The 27,950-nt window shown below is 39.3% G+C and overlaps 1 pseudogene; it reads right to left on the reverse strand.

Annotated features, from left to right (window-relative positions):
* Nucleotides 1-9,724: 9,724 nt before the first annotated feature.
* On the reverse strand, nucleotides 9,725-27,367 carry LOC130137898 (pentatricopeptide repeat-containing protein At5g48910-like; annotated as a pseudogene).
* Between the last annotated feature and the right edge of the window lie 583 nt (nucleotides 27,368-27,950).

A 27,950-nucleotide genomic window follows, 5' to 3' on the forward strand; every position in this document is an offset into this window, starting at 1 on the left:
CGCAAACATCACAATATCAAACTCCTAACCCCTGTTAATTTTTTCACATCTATTCAACAGCAGAAGCACAAAGATATAAGTACCTCTTGGAAATTTAAACTAGCAAGGATTATCATCAGCATCAGCATTAGCATCAGCATCAGCATTAGCATCATCATCATCATCATCATCAGGAATCTCATTATCATCATCATTGTGGCCATCACCTACTGGATTAGTAGGAGGTACAGGAGGACCATCATCAGCTTCGAGGTTGAGGTGTTGCATGATCAATTGCAAATGTTGGTTCACTCCTTTCATTTCTTCGTCCTTCTGTATAAGTAATTGTTTCATTTCTTCGTCTTTCTGTACAAGTAACTGTTTCATTTCTTCGTCCTTCTGTACCAGTAATTGTTTCAAGCGGTTCAATTCTTGGTCCGTTCGCTCCTCGTGTTGTGCCCTTAAAAAAGCCGCACTGGAGGATGAAGTTGCAGCAGCTGGCGTTCTATACATCCTTGACAAGGATCCCATCCCAAATATTTGACCTCTTCTCATTCCACCCGATGCCTCCATCCATAATGCCATACTGTCAACCGATGGCTCGGACGCAGCAGCACTATCACCATCACCATCACCACTAGCAGCAGCCGTGCTCATTACAAGTTCATCATATTTGTCCTACATTAACAATATTAATAAAAATAAAAAAAAACTTCATATATATAAATACAAAATATAACCTTACATACCTTAATAACTTTTGCTCGATTGCCGGTCCATGTCTTATCTTTTTTCTGAAAGGTGCGTTCAAATGTAGCCATAAATGTTGGTTCCGTCCCCAATTCATCTGCCTACAAAATATAAACATAAATGAAATGAGTAATTATTGATTTAACTTTACAACATGTTTAAAAGACTTACCATTCTTTTTCTATGCTCCCCGATATTAATAGAGCCCCCAGCATATGTGGCAGACCCTTCACTAGAACTAGAAGCTCGATTCTTCTTATTAATTTCACTGATTTGCTTATGCTTTTCGGTGTCCCAAGTTCTTTTGATTTCCGCCCAATTGTCAGCTGTAATAAAATCCGGCTTTTCTTGTCTTCTCTTTGCTCTATTCATCACATTTCGCATGTGATCACCGGCTTTCTTCTTAAAAATTCTTTTAACTTCTTTCTCTTCCGCTTCATCCCACCTGAACTTCCGCTGCAAGCAATCAATAGAAAAATAATTGTACGCTCAGTATACTAAATCGAACTTAGTTTGTGAGGAAATAAAAGGACAAAACTTACCTTGAACTCATTCCACCACAATTCCTTTACTTCTTTTGGAGCAGTGGTCCAACTACTAAACTGCCCCATCCAATAGTTATCGATTATTTTATTAAGTCTCCTCACAACATGCGTAGAATCCGTGAATCTGCAAACGGGTTATAACTTATTTCAACATATGTAGCATCCGTAAAGCATACAGACAATTCAGTTGACATCCATAATAATTCACATACGTTTAAAAAAATGAAATACTTACGAATCTCCAAATGGGGCTATCATGAATAGGGTATCTTCTTCATAATTCGAGTGTTGCGTTGAAGAAGAAGGTGGAATCGAAGGCGATGGAACTGAAGTAAATTCAGTTCGCATTTGAGGGTCGGAGGAAGGGCCAATGTGTCCATGTACTAGTTGAGGGTTAGATAAAAGGGCAGGGGCAGGGGAAGCGGAAAGGGATGGGGATGAGGACGAGGAAGAGGAAAGGCCTGGTCTTCTTTGTGAAGCATCATCACGACGCATGTGACCTCCACGTTTATACTAAAAGGTGCAAGGTTAGACAAAAATAAAGAAAATTATGAACATATATTAAGGACACATAATGACGTACGTCGTGAAGCTTACCATTTTGTTATTGAGAGCAAGAGAGATGGCCCCTGAAAAAAAGGAAGCTGTCCGGAAATGTCTACGAGCTAAATTTTTGGTCCTACAACGGTAAAAAAGGAAGAACTCATCTAGCTAGTCAGGGTCATCAAATTTTCAGTTAATTTCTGTAATTCGACTTGTTTTAAAATTTAATTGCATGTTTTGAAAGCCTTAGAACTTAATAAGTTACACTTTCACAACAAATTTTATGATGCAAGTAAATCACTAAGTTCTGTTCAAAATGAATATATCAACTTCAACAAGAAAATCAATAAGTTTTTACCTCGAAGGGAGCCACTCCAGAAAACCCAAATGTCACGGAAATAGTTTTACCCCGATGGCCAAAGCTTCAACCTAGCCCAAACCTAGATAATGATAAAATGACTCCGAAACGAAAAAAAAAAAAAAAGCGAAAATGTCACGGAAAACACTATTCACCAGAATCATTTTTTGCCAAAAAACCCATCTCAACGACTCCAAAAAGCCAAAAAATGGCTTGCGTCACAGCCATAGGCGGTGAATTTCGATCAGCGGGCCGTTTCCACTTGACCGACCAAATTTCAGCTCATTCCGACCACATTTCACCTTATTTCGACCAAATTTCAAACGAATTTCAACTAAATTTCAACCTAAATCCGACCAAATTTCAACCTAAATATGAGAAATTGATTATGTTTCGTTCTATTTCGTGGGCGAACGAAACAGATTGGGTCTGTTTCGCCCACGAACAGAATCAAATTCGTGGGCGAAACAGAAACAGAACCATTCTGTTTCGCCCACGAACAGAATCAAATTCGTGGGCGAAACAGAATGGTTCTGTTTCTGTTTCGCCCACGAATTTGATTCTGTTCGTGGGCGAAACAGACCCAATCTGTTTCGCACAGAAGCCAACACCCAACACAGAAGAGCCCACGAAAGCCAACATAGAAGCGCCCACGAAAGCCAACACAGAAGCAGAAGCCGAAGCACAGAAGCGCCCACGAAACTGGTTTGTTTCGCACAAGAATAGAACCAAATTCGTAGGCGAAACAGTTACCTAACTGGGTTTGCGCCCACGAACGTAACGAAGCGGACCCAACACGGAAGCATAGCGAAGCGCAAGCGAAGCGGCGGTGTGCACGTTGGACCCAACACGAAGCCAGCCAACACAGGCAGACGCAGACCCAACACAGAAGCCAGCCAACACAGAAGTAGAAGCACAAAAGCTTAGCAGAAGCAAAAGCGCGCAGTAGAAGCACAAAGCTTAGCGAGGTAATGCCGAGGCGGCGCGAAGGAGAAGCGAAGCATAGAAGCGGACGGACCCAAATGTAGACCCAACACATACATTGAACAGAAGCATAAGCAGACGCAAACACCTAGAAATAACGGCGAAAAGCAGACCCAACAGAAGCATACCGAACAGAAGCAGACTGAACACTCTCGGACGCCGCCGAAGAACCCAACAGAAGCAGACCGCGCGCTGGGTGTCCTCGCTTCCCAGCGTCCGCCGCCGAAGAACGCCAAGAATCGCGCCGAAGAATGCCGAAGAACGCCGCAGAACTGCAACAGAGACAGAGAAAGAGGGAGAAGACAGAGACGGACAAGAGACAGAGGTAAGGTGAGAAGATTGGTTCGATCGTGAGAACAGTAAAAGAAGAACCCTAATTTGTACCCGCTCATGAAGACGACGCCGTTTGTTGAATTTTCATTGAAATTAACCACGGATTTAAAATCGTGGCTAAAATCGTGGCAAATTTGCCACGGTTTTAGGATTCGTGGCTAAAATCGTGGCAAATTAGCCACGAATCTTATTTCGTGGCTAATTTGCCACGGATTTAGCCACGATTTCCAATGCGTGGCTAATTTGCCACGATTTTAGCCACGAATTGTTATTTTCTCGCGGCAAATTCGAATCGAAATATAAAATTATCGCGGTAATTTTGGGGTCTTTTTCAAATTCGTGGCTAAAATCCGTGGCAAATTTGCCACGGATTTTTGCCACGAATTTCCTAAAAAAAGGCTACAAAAGATTTTTTTTTTTAAAAAAAATTCGTGGCTAAAATCCGTGGCAAATTTCCCACGGATTTTTGCCACGAATTTCCTGAAAAAGCGTACAGAAGATTTTTCATTTTAAAAAAAATCCGTGGCTAAAATCCGTGGCAAATTTGCCACGGATTTTAGCCACGAATTTCCTAAAAAAAGAATACAATAGATTTTTTGTTTAATAAAAAAATCCGTGGCTAAAATCCGTGGCAAATTTGCCACGGATTTTAGCCACGAATTTCCTGAAAAAGCCTTCAGAAGTTTTTTTTAAAAAAAATCCGTGGCAAATTTGCCACGGATTTTTGCCACGAATTTCCTAAAAAAGAATACAATAGAATTTTTTTTTTAAAAAAAATCCGTGGCTAAAATCCGTCTCAAATTTGCCACGGATTTTTGCCGCGAATTTCCTAAAAAACCCTACACACGATTTTTGCATTTTAAAAAATATCCGTGGCAAATTTGCCACGGATTTTTGCCACGAATTTCCTAAAAAAGAATACAATAGATTTTTTGTTTAATAAAAAAATCCGTGGCAAATTTGCCACGGATTTTCGAAGAAAGATACAATAGAATTTTTTTTTTAATAAAAAAATCCGTGGCTAAAATCCGTGGCAAATTTGCCACGGATTTTTGCCACGAATTTCCTAAAAAAAGAATACAATAGATTTTTTGTTTAATAAAAAAATCCGTGGCTAAAATCCGTGGCAAATTTGCCACGGATTTTAGCCACGAATTTCCTAAAAAAAGAATACAATAGATTTTTTGTTTAATAAAAAAATCCGTGGCTAAAATCTGTGGCAAATTTGCCACGGATTTTTGGCACGAATTTTCTAAAAAAGAATACAATAGAATTTTTTTATAAAAAAAAATCCGTGGCTAAAATCCGTCGCAAATTTGCCACGGATTTTTGCCACGAATTTCCTAAAAAATCCTACACACGATTTTTGTTTTAAAAAAAAATCCGTGGCTAAAATCCGTGGCAAATTTGCCAGGGATTTTAGCCACGAATTTTCTAAGAAAGATACAATAGAATTTTTTTTTAATAAAAAAATCCGTGGCTAAAATCCGTGGCAAATTTGCCACGGATTTTTGCCACGAATTTCCTCAAAAAGCCTACACACGATTTTTTTTTTTTTTAAAATCCGTGGCAAATTTGCCACGGATTTTTGCCACGAATTTCCTAAAAAAAGCCTACAGAAGATTTTTCTTTTAAAAAAAATCCGTGGCTAAAATCCGTGGCAAATTTGCCACGGATTTTAGCCACGGATTTCATAAAAATCCACAATCATGCGTACGGCCTTTGTTTACGAAATCCGTGGTAAATTGCCACGAATTTCGTAAAATTAATTTTTGGCTTTTCATGAAAAATTACTTAGCCTTGTGAGTGGGATTTTTTCATGAAATTCGTGGCTAAATTTCGTGGCAAATTTTCCACAGATTTTAGCCACGAATGTCATTTCTACTATCCCACACTCGCGTAATTCATTTTTTTTTTCCGGACAATAACCTTTCATTAACAATAATAGCAATAATAATATTCAACAACAATTACAATAATAATAATAATAATAACTACCACAACAACAACAACAACAACAATACTAATAATTACGGCAACAACAACAATAATAAATATGACAACAACAATAAACTTTGTCATAATAATAATAATAATAATAATAATAATAATTACGACATAATTAGTAAAAAGTCTCAAAAATCTAAATCTTCGTCTTCACCTTCGTCTTCATCTTGATCTTAATCTTCTTGTTCAGCATCATCGTCATCATCGTCATCATCGTCATCATCGTCATCATCATCGTCGTCGTCATCGTCGTCATCGTCATCATCATCATCATCATCATCATCATCATTCTCTGTCTGAAAATCAGATTCTGCAACACCTTCTAAATTTGATTCGCGAATTTCAGTTAGATCTACATCTATCATTGCTCCACATGGATCTCGTAGAGTAGGAATGTTATATTCCTCAGTTTGAACCGCATTATAAACTTCCTCTTGTTGATATGCTGTATCCTTCCAGTGTTCCTCGATTTTTCTTCGTGCTTTGGTTTTACATACAGCCCACCAATCAGCTTTGTCACGTTTCAAACTAGGATATGATGCATAATATACTTGAATTGCTTGTTGTGCCAACACAAATGGTTCATATTTCTTATACCTTTTCTTGTGATTTATTTCAACCAAATTAAACTTCGTATGTACCTTCATTCCTTTGACGGGGTCGAACCACATGCACTTAAATAACACAACCCGCATTAATGGTCCGGGGTACTCTATCTCGATGATTTCATCCAACAAGCCATAAAAATCATCTTTTGAACTACCACAATTTGATGACCGAACACACACACCACTATTCATTGTGGCTTTTTCCATTTCATATTCTCGAGTGTGAAAATTGTACCCGTTTATGAAATATGCTGGCCAACTTCGTATGCTTGACTGTGGACCCCATGACAGATAATATAGTAATCCTTGCTCTTCAACTTGATCATGATTACTGTGAACCTAAGATTACACACGCAAAGTCAATAATATATATTTAAATGATGTATAAAATATTAATAACTTGATTTTGGTCTATAGGCAACTTACATATGTTTTGAACCATGCTGCAAATTGTTCATCGCACAAACGGTCGAACTCATTTGGTGGTAGTCCATACATTGAATTTTGAAAAATCCTATTAACAATTTACATTTAAATATTAGTAAATATTTGACACGCAATACATATATTTGCAAAAATATACACTTACTTGGAAGTATGGCTCCACTACGGGACGGTTCAGTAAAATATAGGTATGGGCTGCCTGCCGTTCTTCGCCTGTTAAGCAACGAAACTGACATGCGCCGCTTGGTCGACCGAGATAATTGAAAATAGAGAATGATTTGCAATTGGGATCGATGGGACCCTCATCATTTCTTCCTGCTCTCCGCCTCTTGCACTGCACGTGCGGCTCAAAATAGTATGATGCAAATGTTGTTACTTCTTCCACAATATATGCATTATAAATTGAAGCTTCAACACATGCCTTATTCTTCACTTTTTTCTTCAAATGATATAAGAACCTTGTTGCAATAGAAAGAAATTTATCAGAACATAATATATAATAAAGTATTTTGAATTTTATTTTGAAAAAAATTTTACCTCTCAAATGGATATATCCATCGAAATTGGACGGGACCTGCAACTTTAGCCTCATAAGGCAAGTGAACTAGGAGATGCTCCATTGAATCAAAAAACGATGGAGGAAATATCCTTTCTAAATTGCAAAAAATAATTGGAATGTCTCTCTCCAGTTTCTCCATGTGTGATGCTTTTAACACTGTTGAGCAAATATCATGGAGGAAATTACTTAACTCTGTAATGGCGCCCCATACAAAGTTTGGTAGAAGTTCCTTCAAAGCTATTGGAATTAGTCTTTCCATAAATATGTGACAATCATGACTCTTTAATCCTGTCAACTTGCATTCGTTCAAATCAACACATCTCCCGATGTTCGAAGCATATCCATCAGGAAACCGCACAGATTTCAACCATTGACAAACGACTCGTCTCTGCTCCTTATCCAATGTATAAACTGCTTTTGATTTTGGTCCCCTACTGCTTGCATCCACATCTAATGTTGGCCGATCACAAATATCTCTCATATCTTTTCTTGCATTCAAGTTGTCTTTTGTTTTTCCCGTGACATCCATCACAGTATTTATGACATTGTCGAAAACATTCTTTTCAATGTGCATAACGTCAAGATTATGATGAATAAGATGAGCTTTCCAATATGGTAGATCCCAAAATATACTGCGTTTAGTCCACTTATGTGCACTTCCGTACGCAATAGTTGTGCCATGAGGGTTTTCAACAACAGTTGGAAAGTCCTGCACTCGCTCCCATATTTGATCACCAGTCAACCTCAATGGTGGAGGAGTTCTTTCAATCCTATTCTTGATGAACTCTTTTTTATTCCTTCTGAATGTATGATTCATCGGCAAAAATTATCTGTGACAGTCAAAATAGCAAGGCTTCTTACCATGTCTTAATCTGAATGACTTCGATCTCTCCAAACATATCGGACATCCTAAGATCCCAGCTGTACTCCATCCAGATAACATTCCATAAGCTGGAAAGTCATTTATCGTCCAAAGAAGAGCAACCTTCATTACAAATGTTTGATTAGTAGAAACATCATACGTAACGACACCTTCATTCCATAGCCGTTGTAACTCTTCAATCAATGGTTGCATATAAACATCTATCAACTTTTTCGGATTTTGCGGCCCGGTCACGATCAATGTCAAAAACATATAAGGTGTCTTCATGCACATACCGGGTGGAAGATTGTACGGAGTTAAGATAACTGGCCAACATGAATAACTTTTCCCTGATTTTCCAAATGGGGCAAATCCATCAGCACAGAGACCTAACCTAATATTTCGAGGCTCTATCGCAAATTCAGGGTATGTTCTATCAAAATGTTTCCATGCCTCTGCATCTGAAGGATGACACATTAGACCCTCTTCTGTTTCATGATTTGCATGCCAAGTCATGTGTTCAGCAGTGGCTTGAGACGCATAAAGCCTTTGTAATCTGGGGATTAAGGGCAGATAAAACATTTGCTTGCATGGTCTACGCTTCTGATTACGACCTTGCCTCATGTTCCTGTTAATCTTGTACCTAGATTGGCTATAGAATTTGCAAGATTCTGCATTTTCATCATCTCTCCAATATAACATATAACCCCTACTACATACATCAATCCTTTCAACTGGAAGACCTAAGTTATCCACTAACTTCTTCATATCGTAAAAATCACTTGGCATTATGTTATCACGAGGCATTGCTTCTCGCATTACTTCAACAAAAGAGTTAAAGCAATTCTCAAACACATTATGCTCGCCTTGATATTTAACAATCTTGTCATCACCGATAACCGAGTATGATTGTCACAACTCGCCCATAAAGGTTCATCTGCTGCTTTCAACACTTCCCAGAACTGATTAGATGGAAACGTTTCATTACACACATTCTCATCAAAACCTGTTACTCCTATCTCTTCAAATTGTTAGTCTTGGAGTAAAACTAGTACTTGCATGGTTTGGATCTGAATTATGACCAGCTGCATCAATCACCATCCTCTGGTATGGGTTCATTTGGTCATAATAGCTACATTCTTCCCTAACTGAAAATTGATCACTTATTCGATATCCTTCATCAGATATAAATGGTTCACCATGACAAGTCCAATTATAGTAGTTCGGAGTAAACCCAAATCTACAAAGATGTTCTCTAACTGTATCACATACATGAAATTTACCATTACTGCACTTTCTACACGGACACCTTAACTTATTTCCATCCATCAACTCATATTTACTACTAGCAAAGTCCAAAAATAGTTCCAACCCAAGATTGAAACTCATCGGTCAATCCTCGACGTCCGGGTAAGTTCTTATTATACATCCAAGCCCTGTCTCTTTGCATTGTCTATATAAAAATAACAAAATCTCGTAAAATATTAATGCCAAAAAATTTTCGATATTAAAACCATAAAATTCTAAAAATTAAAATTTTGTTTTTGCCTAAACAATTATTTTGAAATTGAAAAATTAAAACAATTGACTTACCCAAGTATTTGACTGAAATCTTTGTAGTACAAAGTGCTCAATTTGATGAGAATTACAACGTTCACTTCATCCGCGAGACTTTCAAACGAATACGTACCTACAAAAAAAATTTGACTTCAGATTTTATTTTTTTATAATAATTTTTTTTCCCCAATTTATTTTTAATAATTTTTTTTCCTTCATTTTTTTCTCCGGTCGCCGATCCGGCGACCGGCCGGCGAGTTGGACCTCGCCGGTCATGGCCAGATCTGGACCACGCAGGCCAGATCTGGACCTCGCGGCGAGGTCCAGCGGCCACCGCTCGACCTCGCCGCGAGGTCCAACGGCGGCCATGGCTGCTCGACCTCGCCACCCAGAGCGGCCATGGCCGCCGCTCGACCTCGCCGCGAGGTCCAGATCTGGCCATGGCCGCCGCTGGACCTCGCGGCGAGGTCCAGCGCCGGGCCCCATTGCGAGGTTGCTCGGCCTCGCCCAAATCTGGGCGAGGTCCAGCGGCCCCGCCCATGGCCGGCGAGTCTCGCCGGTCGCCAGTCGCCGGTTGCCGGACCGGCGACTGGCGACGAAGTCAGAAAAAAAAAAAGAGAAAAAAAAACTCAATAAAATAACAAAAATTTGAAAATAGTTTTGCCCAAATTAATCACACCACTTACCGGTAGAAAAGGTTCACCGAGATAGATTTTTGCGCGTGCGGAGAGATTTATCGAGAGGAAGGGATAACAGCGAATAGGGAGAGGAAGGGAGAACAGCTGATAGGGATAAGAGGAATTAGCAGAGAGAGAGAAATTGGGTCTACAAGTAGAGGAGAATTAGCGACGAATAACAATTCGTCGCTAATTCCGTCGCAAAATAACCACGAATTTTTTTTCGTGGTAAATTTCGTCGCAAATTAGCGACGACATTTATTTTTCGTCGCAAATTAGAAACGGAAAAACATTCGTCGGCAATTTCGTCGCAAATTAGCCACGAATTTTTTTTCATGGCAAATTCCGTCGCAAATTAGCGACGAATGTTTTTTCGTGGCAAATTCCGTCGCAAATTAGCCACGAATTTTTTTCGTGGCAAAATCCGTCGCAAATTTTCCATGAATTTTTTTTCGTGGTAAATTTCGTCGCAAATTTGCGACGATTTTTTTTCCGTGGCAAATTCCGTCGCAAATTAGCCACGAATTTTTTTTCGTCGCAAAATTCGTTGGAAATTTGCGACGAATTATTTTTCGTGGTTAATTTGCGACGGAAAATATATTCGTCGCAAATTGCGTCGCAATTAGCCACGAAAAATAATTCGTCGCAAATTTCCGCGGCTAAATCCTTGTTTTTTTGTAGTGCTATATATTTTTATTCTTGAATGCGATTCATTATAGCATCTCAACATAACAAAATACAACAACTAGTCCTATATCGATCGAGATATGTACTAAATACTAGTTAATGTCTTTCTCCAAGTAGGGAAAAGAGTTGAACCGATTGTGACCACACTTTGGTTTTATCAGGCATATCAAATATGTAGTTCATTTGCCGGGAAAATATGGATAGGAAAAATCTGGATATAGATGAGTTTGATGTGAAGCCTAGCTAATTACATACGCAATTAAGCCAAGCCAAAAAGTAACATTTTTTGGGCCATCAAAAGGAGGGGAGAAAGCAAAGTAACTATTTTGTGAGGGCAAGGCTGTTAGCGATGTGTTGAGTCGATTTATTGTATTGAACTTGATGCTAGAGGCTAAAGCCACATGTTTCGAAGGGCTTGAGGACAACGAGAATGCCAAGGAGGAATGCCACTAGAATTACATGAGATGTTGTCATTCGTTTTTCTTTTTGAGTTTTTGATTGATGTGTTTGTATGAACTTAGAAACGAAGATATATAACATGTGAATTCTTGATCTAACTGAAAGACATTGACCACTTTCAATTAAATGATGCTCATTTTAAATTAATGCAGCACAATTGACCCAGATTCTCATATCTCTCTCTAGCTAATACGCTTTAGAAGGAGACTCCCATTTTTTTTTTTTGGGATAAAAGACCCCCATTAAGTTAGTGATCAACATTTATTTGGCAACTCCCTTTTCAAAATCAACTTACATAATAGCGCGTTTGTTGAATTTTGGATGCTTGTGATATTTGTCCAAAGAGTCCTACACTTATCGTATGATTTTGATTGGAAAAACTATATTAGAAGATCGTCAAAAGGTTTACGACTAAGTAGATTCGAATTGGCCGCTGTAAAACAGGTTTATGATTTTTTGGACAATTCTCGCTTCTACATTCCGAGGGCTGAAACATACATAATGGATAAAATAGAGCTAGAGTAAATATTGGTAAGAATTTAATAGGTAAAGCTCGCAGATGGTTAAGCGGGAAAGAAGATATTCCCCAGTTTGTCGCGGGACAATGGGGTCCGAATATAAATTTTGTATGGACGGCTACCTATCGTACAAATGTCAGTTTAGTCCAAAATTTTCTAATTTTATCAATTTTGTCGTAAATATTTACATGAAATTCCAACGTGGTCCTTCCGGTCAATTTTCAATAAACATCGCTGATGTGGTGGTGTGCCATGTAAGATTGCCAGAAATGTCCGGATCGCCTTGTCAGCGATTTCAGGCGAAAATTGATCGGAATGAGCATGTTGAAATTTCGCACAATAGTTTAAAATAAAATTGGTAAAATTCAAGAAATTAGGCCTAATTCATTAGCTGTACAGTAGATTTATGACTGTTTAATTTGGATTTGGGAAAGGAAAAGACTATTATCACCCCCGTTTTGGCTCCGTGGCGCTCTGAACAACTGTACAATAAAGATCGGGTACCGAAGAGTGTCGCGTTGGACTTACTTGAGCCCATTCATTGGTTGCCACGTGTAAATGATGGCCCCACGCCCGACAGCGGCTCTCACTCTGCACTGGTCAGCTCTGCTCTGCTCTTGCTGCTCTCTCTCGTCTCTCAATGGAGATGAAAGAAATAAATGAATGAAAAACAGAAAATACAACACAAAAATCTCAAGGCTTTCCTTCTTGATCTCCCAACCCACAAATTGAATTCTAGTAGACATCGCTTGATCTCAGAATTTACAAAAAGAAAGAGAAATCATATGTATTTCCCCATGCTTGAAATAGCTCGACAAGAACATAAAAAATAACAAAAAAAAATCATCGAATTTCTATTCCAGTTTGTTATTGACAGAGCCTCTTCAAAAAATTTTGATACCTGTTGTATTTAGTATATACTAGCAAATGTGTCCATTCGACGCATTCAATATATGCATTGGCCTATTATGCTGTAGCTCTTAATAATAGTTTTTCCAATTTGAGTTTGTACTATTATTTAATGTCTAGTATTTTGATATTTTTAGGACTTAATATGATGTTTTACTGACTAAAATAACTTGAAATGATTGTACATGCTTTGTCTGGCCCGTTAGGCGTTAGAGATACCAGAAAGAACGATTGCAAATTCACCTTGTGCGAAAGTTTGGAATCACTAAGAAATGGAATGAGATCGTTGATAAAAGTACATGGATAGAAGAGAGTCAAATTTTGAAATTGAACTTTGCGTTACTTGTGGTTAAGAAAATTATTAATAATTCTAGCAAAAAAAAGAAAATTATTAATCTATAAATTTGTTCATTGACACAATATTTTAGAACACAACATTTTTAGAAAGGTTGTAAAAAACAGGAAATATCAAATTTTAAAATTGCAATTTCTGATAGAAAAAAGCAAATTATTGCTCGCGCATTTGTCCATTGACACAATATTTGTAAAAAATAAATCATTGAGAATATTTTAAGAAGAAAAAAAAGGATTTTCGACTCTTAAAATTAAGAGGTTGTCTTTATTTTATATAATTATATACAATAATCATTAAAAGTGCACAGGGATAAAAAAAAAAATGAAACTATTTGTGGCTGCATAAATAGTTATAGCTTCTTCTTAATTTTCAATATACATAATCAATTATTACAGGCCCTGGTAATTTCGTCTATGACATTGTACTCCGAACTGCGCTGTAATGTTGGAAAATTCGTGATTCCTTCATTAAAATAACATAATTTTGAAAAAAGGTCAATTCTAACATAATTAGGGAAGATTGCGATCTTACAAAGAAAGGCCATATTACTATGATCCCTCGGGACTTATAGACAAATTATCCGCTTTTTCTAAAGTTCACTTCACTTGTAGATAAGAATTAAGATTACATTTGGTAGTCAAGAGACGGGTTATAAAGAAATATTGCGTCAATTAGGAGGTTGAGGTAGAGGAAAGAAGATGGCACAATATGGAAAACCCTTTTTGCTCCGCTTAGCCCCATCCCCCTTTAGGGTATTTTAGTGATAGGTCGTATAAGAACTGGACGATTCTATTTGGTCAAACACCTAGCGACAAACTTCCATTTCATTCATAATAGTCTACAGAAATGTCGAATGACACCAAAGGCGACCGGACTTTTTACTTTAATGACATTCGGCTCGTGCCTAGGGTCAAACCCTTGAAACCCTATCCAATAGCAAATAAAGCAGAGTTGTCACTTCCTGCCAACACTTGTCACCAAGTAATTTGATCACATCCTATTTGATGTTTAAATTCAAACAAGTTACCGGTCATCAAAAGCATGAAAACCCTACGAGTTTATAAAGGGAAATCAAGATTTTATCACAGAAACATTGTAAAGAAATTTCGATTAGAAGTTTTCGCACCTCTAGCACTACTCCTGGTTCGCGAGGTGTTTAATGTAGTAAAACAGTCGCACAATGGATTATCCATCTATCAAATTACCTCATGAAAGACCGATGAAGTAAAATAAGACACTTCAACTTTGATGACAGATCACTAGATGTTAATGTACGAAAGTGTTATGCCCTGGTGCGCTCCAGCTCTGTTCAGATAAATTCCATGGGTACATCCCAAGGAAATAATCAGATGGTGTCAACAGCGCCTCATTCTTAGCATACGTATTGCCCAGAAGGATATAGCGTCCACTGTGTTGAGGTTCTAGTTTGATCAAATGCCTGCCAACTCTCTCCTAACTCAACGTAGCCCTGGTATCATATACCCATTTAACAAAGATGCCCAAATTTCACCATCTGGTTCGATCGTCGTACCGTCACCAGCCTCTTTGATTTGTCCTGCCCGAGCCAAGAGGTCAACCATGCCTCCACAGTGCTCAATAGTTGGAGCGATGCCGTAATCTTTGCTCATACGTCCAAACAAGCGCCATGCTTCGTTGATTAGACACTTCTGATTGCAGGCCATCAGAGCTCCGATAAAAGTCACAGCATTTGGTTTAGGACCCCTATTTCCATCACATAGACAAAGTTGCAGCCCTCTTTCATTCTCACCATTAATAGCAAGGCCTAATATCATCGCACTCCAAGTTGTCACATCTTTCGGAGGCATTTGGTCAAATACTTTAAGTGCGAATCCGGCGAACCACATTCGACATAGAAGTTAATAATGCAGTGCCTAGCTCAAGTACGTAGTTGATACAATTCTCATCCATGTACTTATGAACCCATTTTCCTTCTTCAGGGATCCACTTAATTCCACGTCAGCAGGATCTTTAACCTAAGAAAACAACTCATTGGCCTCATCTTAGTCGCGTCAACACCATCAATAAGGACATTGATCTTTTCGTCATGCAATACCAAGGCATTGTTCATTTGCTTCACTGTCATGGGAAGCAAAGACCGGGTGTCATGACTCTGCAGAACAAAGCACAAGTCTCAAAATTCCTGCTTGGATATACTCTGTACATGCAAATACAATAAACTAGAATCCACCCAGAACATAGGGTGTCCGATGATTCCAGAAGCCATCGGCTTTCGCCATTGTCAATGATGGTACGATAAAATTATCAGATGCTTGATGCTTGTTGTAAATCCTTTCTGGAGGATGTGTACTTTCAGTTGGACGAGTTTCTGAATTCAAGCGTAAAAGTCACATGGAGGCACATAGGGATGAGTCACCACACTAGCAAGAAGAGTGCGAAGTAGATAGTTAAATGAGCCCCGGCCATATCCATCACTTACCAACCCCTCATCATATTACAATACATTCCTCTCTCTGCAAATTCTCAGTTCCAAACAGCAAACGATGAACGTTTGATCGAAGAATAGCATCAGATTCCTTTCCTTCCTCTCCTAGATACTAAATTATTTTTATTTCTTAATTCTTCTGAATTTTCAATTAAATCTTTTTCTTTTTTTGGTTTTTTTTTTAAGGAGGAGTAGACAATAACGACCGTGAAGCAGAGGAAGGTGATTTGCCTTGAAGGTGGAAGAAGGCAGAAAGTGGAGATGCTTTCAAGGCTATTAGAAAGCTCTGCTCCAATCTTATTAACTAGCTAACGTATATAGTGACTTGCCCCACAACCTTCTTCTTCATCCTCATTGTCTACTTCTCAGACAAAAAGAAAAAGATTAGATTTAATTGAAAACCTTCAAAGAATTAAGAAAATCAAAATAGTAAAAGCATCAATACAAATGAAATTACGATTCAATTGACATATACAAAGTGCACTTTGCATGCAAGTGACGTACACTTTATGTGCACATTGCGTGCATTAGACGTGCATTTTATGTGCAATATGTACACTCAATGAATCTTCTTCTTTTTTGGACTCAATGAGTCCTAAATTTATTTCCAATATTAGAAAATAAAAAAAAAGAAAAAATAATTAGGAGTACCTGAAAATGATTTTCACTCCTCTTTTCCACTTCTTTTCTTTTCCATTGAGGGAAAATGAAAATCCGGAAAAGAGAATTGTGAGTCTATTTCCAATATGAAAATATAAATAGAAATAATAGAAATAAAAAATAATTATGAGTGTCTGAAAATGATTTTTACTCCTCTTTTCCATTTCGGAAGAGGAAAATTCGGAAAATCCATAAATGAGTTTTCCTTTCCTTCCTCCCCTAGGTACTAAATTATTTTTGTTTTCCTAATTCTTTCGAATTTTCAATTAAATCTTCTTCTTTTTTGGGTTTTTTTAAGGAGAAGTAGACAATAACGACGGTGAAGAAGAAGATGGTGATTTGCCTTGAAAATAACAATAGTAAATGTACTAATGCAAATGAAATAACGATTCATTTGACATATACAAAATGCACCTTGCGTGCAACATACGCACACTTTATGCGCACATTGCGTGCAATCGACGTGCACTTTACGTGCAATATGTACACTCAATAAATCTTCTTTTTCAGGACTCAATGAGTCCTAAATATATTTCCAATATTAGAAAATAAAAAAGAAAAAAAGAAAAGAAAAAAATTAATTGGAAGGAGTGCCTAAAAATGATTTCCACTACTCTTTTCCACCTCTTTTCTTTTCCATTGAGGGAAAATGAAAATCTGGAAATGAACATTGTGGCTGGAGAGACGGAAGAGGGATCAGCGAACTGCGTGGTGGACTGATGACAAGGCATGAAACCACCGCTGGAGAAAGCGGCGGCGCCATCGCCGTCGTATTGGCTTCCGAACATAAAATTTTGAGCCCTAGGGGATCGAATACCAACCTCGATTCCATGACCTAATTCCTTTTTCTTCATGGAAAATCAATAATTTAAAAAAATAAAATTTGACGGCCCTTGATTAATTTCATTTATTAAAGATAATAGTTATCTTTGGCTCCACAATTAACTACACGAACTTTTACTTGTTCTTCTTCTTATTATTATTATTTATAATTCTCGGGTTCGTATGGATTGAGTTATTTAATACATGCATCGTATTAATCCCACGTGTACATCCGAGTCATTTAGCCATCAAATGATTAGAAATCATTACATTCTTTGATCTGTATTAAATTCGTTACGATATACAGCTTATAAATTATTTTACCTTGCCAATATACGAAAGCACTCAAAATGACGCATCATCATCTCGATTTGAAGTTAGGAAACTTGTTGATCCTTTTAGTGAGTTTAGCTAGGACTAGCAATCTTTGACACGATTAGGCTACACAACATGGAGTTAAGTGTGTCCGGATAAGTTAAATTAAATTTGGTCATAAATGGATGAACCCATCTATTCATGAATAACAACTGTGTTGCGTATGTGTCGACTATTTTTAATCCATTTGTCACACTTAAATACATTTAGATTTTATGGCAAGAGTTCAAGTTGTAAATGTGTTAAATGTGTTGTCTCATGTGCCTTTTTTGATAAATGAGGTTAATAAACTTGTGTTCGAATTTGCACTTAACTTGACATGATAAAATTTTAGTTGTAAGGTTCTCTTCATTGTCGTAATAATTTCCTCATTTGACACTAAGGGGGCGCATGAATACCATTCTGTGCCCGGGCGCTATTTCTGAACAGAAATGATTTTTTTTTATTCTATTCCCGGAAACAATTTCTGAGTATTTGAAGGCGTTTGATAAACTGTCCAAAATTTGTATTCCTAGAGTTGAAAAGAACAGAAATGCGTTTGGTAACTACACAAAATTTCTGTTCCCAAATAATATTTTAATAATATTTTGAATTGTTTAATTTTTTTTTTCTTTCTACTTTCTTCTTTGGCCATGGCCGGTCGCTGGCGACCGGCGACCAGCCAAAGCCCAGGGCCGGCGAGGGCGTCACGGACCTCGCCGGCCGCCGGCGGAGGCGAGGGTCGCCCTCGCCGTCTCTGGGCGAGGCCGACCTCGCCGTCGCGACGGACGACGAGGCTCGACCTCGCTCGATCCGGGCGAGGCCGCCTCGCCCAGCGACGAGGGTCCGCCTCGCCCTCGCCGGGCGAGTGCGACCCTCGCCTCCGGCGGCGGCCGGCGAGGGCCGTGACGCCCTCGCCGGCCCGGGCCGTGGCCGGTCGCCGGCGGCCCGGCCCAGCCGAGGAAAGAACAACACAAAAATAAGAAAAAAAAGAAAAAAAACTGATTCTCAAAATTGTGCCGAGAAACAAGAAGCAACTTTTTTTTACTTCTTGTTTCTCTTCCAAAACTGTTTCTCGGCATAAATTTTTGCAAAAATGTGCCAAGGAACAAAAAATTTACCAAACGCATTTCTGTTCTCAAACTATTTCTGGGAACAAAAGAACAGAAATTTTCACTATTTGGCACGTTACCAAACGGGCCCTAAACCTACTACGAATGCAATTTGATTTAGCTTAAATTTTTAGTTAATTAAATATTTTGATTTTTACACATCATCCATCGAATTTCTGCTGGTGAAATTATTTCACTGTTTTATTATATTATTCCATAATTTTTAGGGAAATAACCGGTTGAGGAAAGCAATAATAGTTTTAAAAAAAAAGAAAATATGCAATTTAGGCAATTGCCTTATTTCACCTCCAAGAGCCTTGTGCACAAAACAAGAAAGTTGAGTTCGCTTCCTAAGACAACCAACCAACGGCTATATAAGACCACTAGTATCGCACGAGGGATTTTCTGTTTTGGAGCTTCTATTCTTGCCTGTTCCACGATATATTTTCAAAAGATTTCACAAAAAAATTCCCGGGCTTTCCGGTGATTGGATTTCAACATGCCTGTGAAATCCTCTTTAGTCCACTCTTGGTAGCAATATAGCATGGAGACAATCTACTGTGGATATACTTTGAGTCCGGATGCAAGAAATTCCGATTTTTCTGGCCTGCCGACCGCTTTCTTCAACTTCTCAGTGAAATGGCACCATTTGCTAGTCTTCCTCGATCGACTGGGAGTGCCCATAGATTTTGAAGACACTACACTGTCCTCGTCAAGTCAGTCACTTGAGATACCACTATGCATCCTACCATGGCAGTCCCTTTGCGAAACGCACATAGAGAGAGTTCTCGATGCTTTGGGCATTCATCGCAGCTTTTGGATGATATTATAAGAGTCATTATGCATATGGCATTTCAGGGATCGGGTCGTGGCCATCGACAATTTGACATAAACATAAATTTGGATTTGGCCACCAAAGAGGAACTGGAAATGGAAGACATTGAGGAAGTCTCCATTTGAGGATATGAGTCAGATCCCGACCAAGTCACACGGGGCGTCTCTAGAAGCACCATTGAAAAGCTCGAGTGGAAGAGCTGCTCTGTCCGAGATGGTGACGGATGCTGTTGTATGTGTTTAGAGGAACTGAAAGGGGCAGAAAAAGTGATGGAGATACCGATTTTGCACCTCTTTCACAGAACGTGCATCGTCAGTGGCTCGAGAGGAATGATTCGTGTCCGCTGTGTCGTAGTAAAGTAGAAGTAGAACATGCAGAGTAGTTAGTTTTAGTTTGTAAGATTTCTAATAAGAAATGAATTTTCTTTTTTCCAATGGGTTGAGTAATTTGTTGCGATTAATTTGGGTACTCAATGCAGTGCGTAACTCAAGTGGGTACTCGATGCCATTCTCATCTATGCTAAGCAAAAGGGATCCGCTTAATGTCACACTAGCACGATCTTTAACCTCAGAAAACAAATTAGTTGCCTCATCAAACCACTCATTCCTAAGGTAGCCAGAGATCATGGCACTGTAGGAAACATCGTATGTTTTTACTGATTACTGGAGTTGGGTTTTCATGAGTATGTTAATGATGTCCGATGCTAGTTTTGGTCTTCTAAAATATTGAGCTTTTATGAACTCTGATTTGAGGCTGAACAAGTTCAATTTGAGAAGATGTTCAGAAGTGCCGAAACAGCAAGAACGTCATCATTTGTCAGTCTGGATGTGCAATTGATCATATAAATGAGAGATTTGCTTCTTGGATTCTAGATAAATTCTTAAAAGCTATTTTTTTAGGTACAGAAAATGTTGTCCTTTCACTAAAGTAAAGTCATAGTGACGATGGTCCGGAATGAGTTCTAAGTGATTCAGTTTTGTGTAGTTACGTTTCGTGATTTGTTTTCTTGAATCCTGTCACAAGAAAAAGAGAGAGAGTGATGACAACACAAGGATGGAAGGACAAGTCAGGACATGGAAGGTAGACCCTATAATTATTATAACATAATAAGTCACTTAAAAATTCTTGCAGGACCATCCGGTCTCTCTCCAAAGTTGCATGTACATACATCAACACTAATATACGATGTTAATTACTAATATACGATGTTAATTGCTTGAAAGAGGAAATTGCATTCGACCGTTGGACATGGAAAAACATAAATAGTGCGGAATTAGCGATGCTTCTAAAAAGCGAGTCACGCATGCAGGAATTCTATTGTGAAAATCTCTTGGTGCAGCTCATGCCCACCACTGATCGAAACCGAGCTTTGCGCTTGCGAGCCATGGACTTTGTGTCGGGAGGAACCACGTTCCCTTTTTTCCTCATCTGATCTTTCTTTCTCTTGGTAGAAAGAAAAAGGAAAAGAAAGAAAGAAGAAGAAAAAAATGAAAGAGAAAAATAAAATATCCAAATTTTTTTTAATAAAAATTATAAAAGTTGTCTACGTTAGCGCTGACCATTTTACATGGCACTATTGGCATCCACGTCTGCAATTTTCAGCTAAAATTGACTAGATTGACTCAATTAGCAAAATGTGAAAACGTTTAGGACTCAATTGGCATAATTGAAAGGTTTAGGACTGAACTAGCACAAGTGCAATAGGTTTAGAACTTTTTTTGTAATTTTCCCTAAATTCTTTCCAATATTTACTCTAGCTCTATTTTATCCAATAGGTATGTTTCGGACCTTTGAATATAGAAGGGCAATTATTCAAAAAGTCTTAAACCTATTTATGGTGGCCAATTCGGAGCTAAACTTTTCAATTTGGCCAATTAGTTCTAAACCTTTTGATAATTTTCCAATATAATCATTCTGATCAAAATTGCACAATAGGTATACGACTTTTTGGATAAATATCACAGGCATCCAAAATTCAACAAACGCGCGACTGCCTTGCTTGTTGCCTGATGTAAGTTGATTTCAAAAAGGGAGTTTACAAATAAATGTTGATCACTAACTTAATGGGGGTCTCCTTCTGAAAGTGTATGAGCTGGAGAGAGATATGAGAATCTGGGCCAAGTGTGCAGCATTTATTTAAAGTGAGCATCATTTAATTAAAAGTGGTAAATTGTATCCAGTTAGGAGCAAGAATTCACATGCTATATATCTTACTTTCTAAGTTCATACAAAGACATCCACCAAAAACTCAAAAAGAAAACGAATGACAACATCTCGGCTAATTCTAGCGGCATTCATCCTTTGCATTCTCGTTGCCCTCAAGCCCTCCGGAACATGTGGCTTTAGCATCGAGTTCAATACTGCTGACACCTATTTTTCTGATTTACAAAAAAATTAATTAATTATGCAAAATTTAGGAATTAATTTTTAGTTCCTAAAACAAAAAAATATTTTTTTTATCTAATTGCATTGCATATAGACATTAGGCACATTTGCATTAATATGGCCTATTAGAGCATATTTTCTTAATTAACTTTAAAAAAAACTAAATTTTTTTAAAAAAAATTAAATAAAAATATTCGGGTTGGGCCGGGTCGGGGCAGGGTCGACCTGGCCCTTTCTTTTTTTCTTTTCCCCCCGCACGGGCCCAGCCCGCTTTCCCTTTTTCTTCTCCCCACACGCAAGATGGGCCCGACCCAGCCCGGCCCAGCTCTTTCTTTTCCTTCTCCCCCCCGATGCTGGTCTTGCTCCTCTGTTCTCCCCTGTATCTAGCCGTCGAACCGACGGACGGCCGAGCGGCCTCGCGTCCCCATCCAAGCAGGTAAGAGAACAGCAGGGGGAGGGCATTGATGGCTAGTCCCATCCCTCCTCCTTTCCCGGTTTTTCTCTCTCACCTCTTCCCCTCTGCGGCCATGGAAGTCAAAGAGCAGAGGAACGTTTTCCTCCCCTGCACCGACCTAGAATGACCACCGAAGTCGTGGCGTAGAACAGGCCGGCATAGGGGCCATTAAGGCCAGGAATTTCGGGGCGGAGCAAGTGGCTTCCGTCGCTTATAAAGGGCAGAGAGAGTGGAGAGAAGGGGCGGCCTTTTCTCAGGCATCAGAACAGAGCAGAACACAAAGAGAGAAAAGAAGGGAGAAGAGAGAATTTGAGAGCAAATTGAGAGTTGCAGGTCATTGAGGAGCAGCAGCTTCCCCACCGTGGCCATCAGGACGACCGGAGACCCCCCAGAAGTCAGCATCGGCCAATGAGTCTTCCCGGCCTCGACACCCCCTGTTTCACCCCTTGTTTTTTAGCAAGGTTTGGCTGGGACTCGCACCTGCCGTTTCGCGCGCATCCCGGCCTATACCGTCTTTGGTCCCAGCCCCCACTTGCCGTCGGAGGCGAACCGTGGCCGTCGGAGGCAAACCAGGTCGCCGGAGGAGGTCGAAATCCCTCGATTTTTGTTATGCCCATCATCTGTTCGATGAAATGCCTCAAAGAGGCTGGGTTTGTTTTTGGTTGTCGACTGGCGAACAGGCAATCGGACGGCGGGCCTAGAGATCGGAGAAGGTAAGTTGGGGTTCATTAGGCGGAGACCCAGGCCACAGGTGGCCTAGGTCGGCCGGCGAGGCGCCTAATCTCGCTGGCCGAGGTCCCACGTGTCCAGACACGCAGGAGCCATCCCTGAACCGGCCTACAGACCGGTCAGACCGGTCTGCAAGCCAAATAGGGTCGATTCGATCCGATCAAATTGTAACATCCTCAATTTCAGTCCCTGGGAAATGGCTATGACTTGAGTTTGGTAGTTTTCCAATTGGAACCAAGTTTTACTCGTGTTCTGGAAAAACCAATTTCGGATACTTTGTACTCCTTCGTTTTGTTATTTTTGGGGATACTTTTGTGATCCGAATTTCTAAACACTTCCTTTTTGAAAGTTTCTCCAAACATCTTGAAGTTTTACATACTTTAATTTCAGAATTTTTGGACTTGATATGAGTGGTACGATGGCCTGATTTCCGGACCGTGTATAACTGCTCAGAATGGATATTTCAGTGATGTTCACCCTTTCTTTATTTTCTACAAGCTTTTTTGGGCCGATTTTGGAAAAGTTTCCTTCACAAAAGTTGTTGATAACTTCCTTTTCTATAACGTATATAAATTTGGGAATTTTTTGAGATGATTTGGATTCTGGAAAGAGCTTACTTTGAGAAACAAGAATTCTGTTCCAGTGAACTATTTTTAGTCTGTCTTTGAGCTACTAAAAATGGTGTTTACAGAGAGATTCAGATTTTGTATTCTTCATGAAAAATGTTTGTTACGGCCTTTTTTATGACATATTCAAATTTGAGAATTTTCGGAGTCCATTTACTATGTTTTCAAGTCCAATTTCGTGAACAGTGCAAAACTGCCCGATTTTGTCAGATTTCAAAGATTCAGCATTTTCTATACGAGAACGTTGGAATTTTGACTTGATGTCTTCTGGTGATTTAAAGTACACGTTCTGAGCTTTCAAATGAGACATGTTATGCTTTGATTAGAGGTCGGTCCAGGGGGAAACCGAGAGAGAGAAAAGAGAAAAGTAAGCTTGGAATTGGATGATTCTAGAGAAGTCAAAACTTGAAGCCCAAGTTTGGAAATGAATGGCCAAGAATGAATCTTGTTCAAGAAGCCTAATTAATGACCTTAGACTTTAGGGACCCCTCTCATCATGACAAGCCTTAATGGGAAATTGGACTTTAAGGCACCTTGGTGACTCATTGGCCACCAATAATGGGGTCCAAGGCAAGGCCAATAATTGGCCAAGCCAAGGAAGGGCCGAAGAAGGCCATTCGGCCAAGGGGAGAGAGAGAGAGAGAGAGAGAGAGAGAGAGAGAGAGAGAGAGAGAGAGAGAGAGAGAGAGGATAAGCTTAGATTAGGATAAGCTTAGCCTTCATTATTTTCTTTGGCCTTAGTCCATTAATGGCATTTAATGCATGCTATCATGAGTCTTGACTTTGGAGGCCTTGTCATGATAGCCATGTATCTTCTTTAGCAAGTTGGAGAGCAACTTGGTGAACAAGTTAGTGGTTGCCTATAAATAGGCTTGGCCACCCTCAAGCTCTCTCACGCCACTCTCTCCATTCTCTTGCTATCACCATCTCCTTCTCATTTCACACCGAGAAAGGGAGAGAGAGAGAGAGAGAGAGAGAGAGAGAGAGAGAGAGAGAGAGAGAGAGAGAGAGAGAGAGAGAGAGAGAGAGAGAGAGAGAGAGAGAGAGAAAGAGAGAGAGAGAGCTCACCGACTAGCCCGTGTCTCTCCTTGTTGTTCGATCAATAGGAAGCCACGTCCGAGGCCCGTGTGATAGTGTTCAAGCCACACACCAAGAACCGCCCGAGATTCGTCGAGGCCCTCGTGTCCATCACACGCCTTTCATGTTCTAGTTCTTGTTTTATACCGTTGTATAAGTAAATTCCCTAATATCGGAAAAGGATGTTGAGATGCGTTGTGACGTGATTTGCTTGGACCGTTTTTCGGTCGTTTGGTTGGTCGTAGTTGGTTCATTTTCTCGATTTGATCATGTTTCATGTTTGATGTTGTTTTGAGATAGAACCGAGCCTTGGTTGGTAAAGTGTACATGATGTGACCATGCGTGATGTTCTCTTGTTTGAACTTTGCTATTGATCTGCCATCGATGCGGGTACGGTAAGGGCCGACTTATGTTAACGGCGATCGATATATCCTCACTTGATATTAGTGTTTTTACTTGCTGAGTCTCCCCGACTCATCCCCCGTTGTTTCCCTTTTTCAAGTCCGTAGGATGGCATCTCCCCCAGCCCGCGTTGGCAATCCCGTCGAGCAGAGAGCCGAAGTGCTCATCGTGATAGATGTCAGAGAAGACCGCGCCTACCGCCAAATCACGACGCTTGTGATGTTCGATGAGGGCCTAACGGACTTGATGCCTCATCTGTACATGGCGTGGTATCTCTATGCGAACGGAGAATGGGTTGGATCCCTATGTGGGTTCAACGGTGCTTTGGTGGTGCGGGCGGGCGAGCCAGCTCCGGGATAAAGCCATGGGTGGGATGTGAGATGGCCAGGCGGACGGGACCGGGGTGGAGGTGAAGAAGCGATGAGCGAGAAGCCGTAGTGGGTATAGGATAACCCAAGTCAAGTTTTGCTATTCATAGTCGGCTATGAAAATATGTGATGTTTGCCATGGCCCGAAAGGCTTGTTAAAATATGTTGCATGCACTATAAACCTAAGGTTTGCTCATGATGCTGTTTGTCTAAATTTCCGCTGTTGTTCTGAATGTGATTGTCCCGAAATTATGCTTCCGCTTGTGTGTAAAGAAAGATAACAATGAATGGGACGTCACGTTAATGACTCTGAGGTGGGGGCGTTACACGAACCGACCCTATTTCATCTTTATCCACCGGACCGAGCCCCGATCGGGCTCGATCCAATCCAGACCCCGGTCAATGACCCGGGTTGACCCCTGACCCAGGTCGGATTCGGAAATTCGACCCGAGTCAACGCGATGGGGCGGGTCCGTTGACCTGGGTCGGTTCTGACCGACCCAGATCGGTTGACCCGACCCGGTTTAATATTATATTATTATTGTATAGAGTGGAGTGAAAATTTGAGCTCTGAGTGGTCTGAAATATCAAGCGAGTTTTCCTAGCTATTGCCCTGCCTGAAATGATTTTAAAATAATAAAATACACTCAATAATAATATATCAATCCAATATAATTATATAAACATTCATAAACCTAAGCAAACCCAAAAATTTTATGAAATCATTGATCAAATTTCAGCAGGCAAAAACAATAAAAATAAAAGTATGCATATGCCGCAATTGCCTACTGAAATGTGAAGAACTTTTACAATATATATCAATTGCATATTTTCAATTCTTCATACTGTTCCTAATTATTTTTCTACGGATTTTATGGAATAACATAATAGCTCATAATATATAAGTAAAATCTCTCATGAGTAAAAATAAAAATACTTAGTTAGCTAAAATCGAAACTAAACTAAAGGGTTAATACTACGAAAAACCTCAAACTGGTATACTTGTAATAAATTTACCCTAAACTAACTTTTTGGTACACCCGTGACAAACGAAGGGTCAAATCCAAAATCAGTATATCCATCAACTGCCGTGTGTCATTTAATAAAGCAATTTAACAGTAAGATTTAACGGAAACTAACAAAGGATAAATTTATCACAAGTGTACTAATTTGGGATTTTTTATGATCAAAAAATTAATTTATAATAAATTTGTCATATGTATATTAGTTTGGGATTTTTCATGATATTGACTCTAAACTAAATTGAATATATAGTTAGTTTTGTGTAGAACGAGAAAATTATTACAATAATAAAAAGAACCTTACAACTCAAACATGTGTTGGCAATTATATTATCATGTCATGTCAAATCTAGGTCAAATCCGAACAGGACATTTTCCTTAACCCCATTCTCGCTGCGAAACCCGGTAACAGGCAACATTTACCAAAAAAGTTGCAGGACACGATGCGTTTAACGCATTTTGTATCTAAACTAAGTGTGTATAAATGTAACAAATAGACTAAAATAATCAACACATAGACAACACAGTCATTATGCATGTATGGAAGTAAATTCAAAGTACTGTATATTAGAAGCATGACTAAATTGGGTTTCAACTATAAGATTGATTCCCTAGACCAACCCCACCTGCTATAAGCATCAAATTTCTTCAGCTATGTGTATTCGCTCAGATTCAAATTGCCCTCCATAGCCACCACCGAGTTTTCAGTGGAAGGATTCAAACTCGTTCTCTTAGTTTTCTCCACGACACCCTCAAATCGTTCACGCAATGTTAGCAAGCTTGTTAGGATGATAATGGACTCACTTCGAAATGCTTGATTTACGCACTTTATTATCTCTCGATATCTTGATAAACGAAAAGAGTGCGGTCTCAAAATCGTTGAACAGAATTCTTGGATCATGTCTAATAGCTGCAATTGCCATTGTATTGCGATGGAAAAACTTGCTTATGGCAAGAAAATTAGTAATTATGTGCTTCACTGTCGTTCGGGTTTTGATAAGAAGTCTATCATTCAGTGAAAATAATTGACATGACTTGGGCACCTGGATTAGCCTCAAGATGATCATTGAAATGCTATTGTCAACTTATAGGGCACACGAGGTTATTGCACCCATTCCGTTGCGAGGCTTCAAATCTCATATTGTTTTCTCCATCAGCATGAAAGAAACGAAAGATGTTTTCTACAGTGGTTTTTCATTGACAGTAGAAAAATGGAAATGCCTGGTTGATGGCTTATCTGAACGTCGTCTCAAAGTCAGCTGAATTTGTCTTCCCCAAGAATGACCCATCACAAGATATTTCTCAAATCATGGAGTGAAATCAATCGGTGTTCAAACTTATGTCGAAATGTATGCATGTCCTTAGGACACCATCAAAACCTTGAATGACATATGTTTAGCATCGTCCTGTCTTGATGCTATCAACATTACAACTTCAATTAGAATACAAACGGCCACCAGAGCAATGTGGGGATACGGATGGTTCGCCTTTCTTTTTTTTCTGATA

Source organism: Syzygium oleosum, unplaced genomic scaffold (assembly GCF_021117445.2).
Source record: "Syzygium oleosum isolate NSW1041296 unplaced genomic scaffold, Sole_v2.1 Sole_v2.04, whole genome shotgun sequence".
In the NCBI taxonomy this organism is placed as follows: domain Eukaryota; kingdom Viridiplantae; phylum Streptophyta; class Magnoliopsida; order Myrtales; family Myrtaceae; genus Syzygium; species Syzygium oleosum.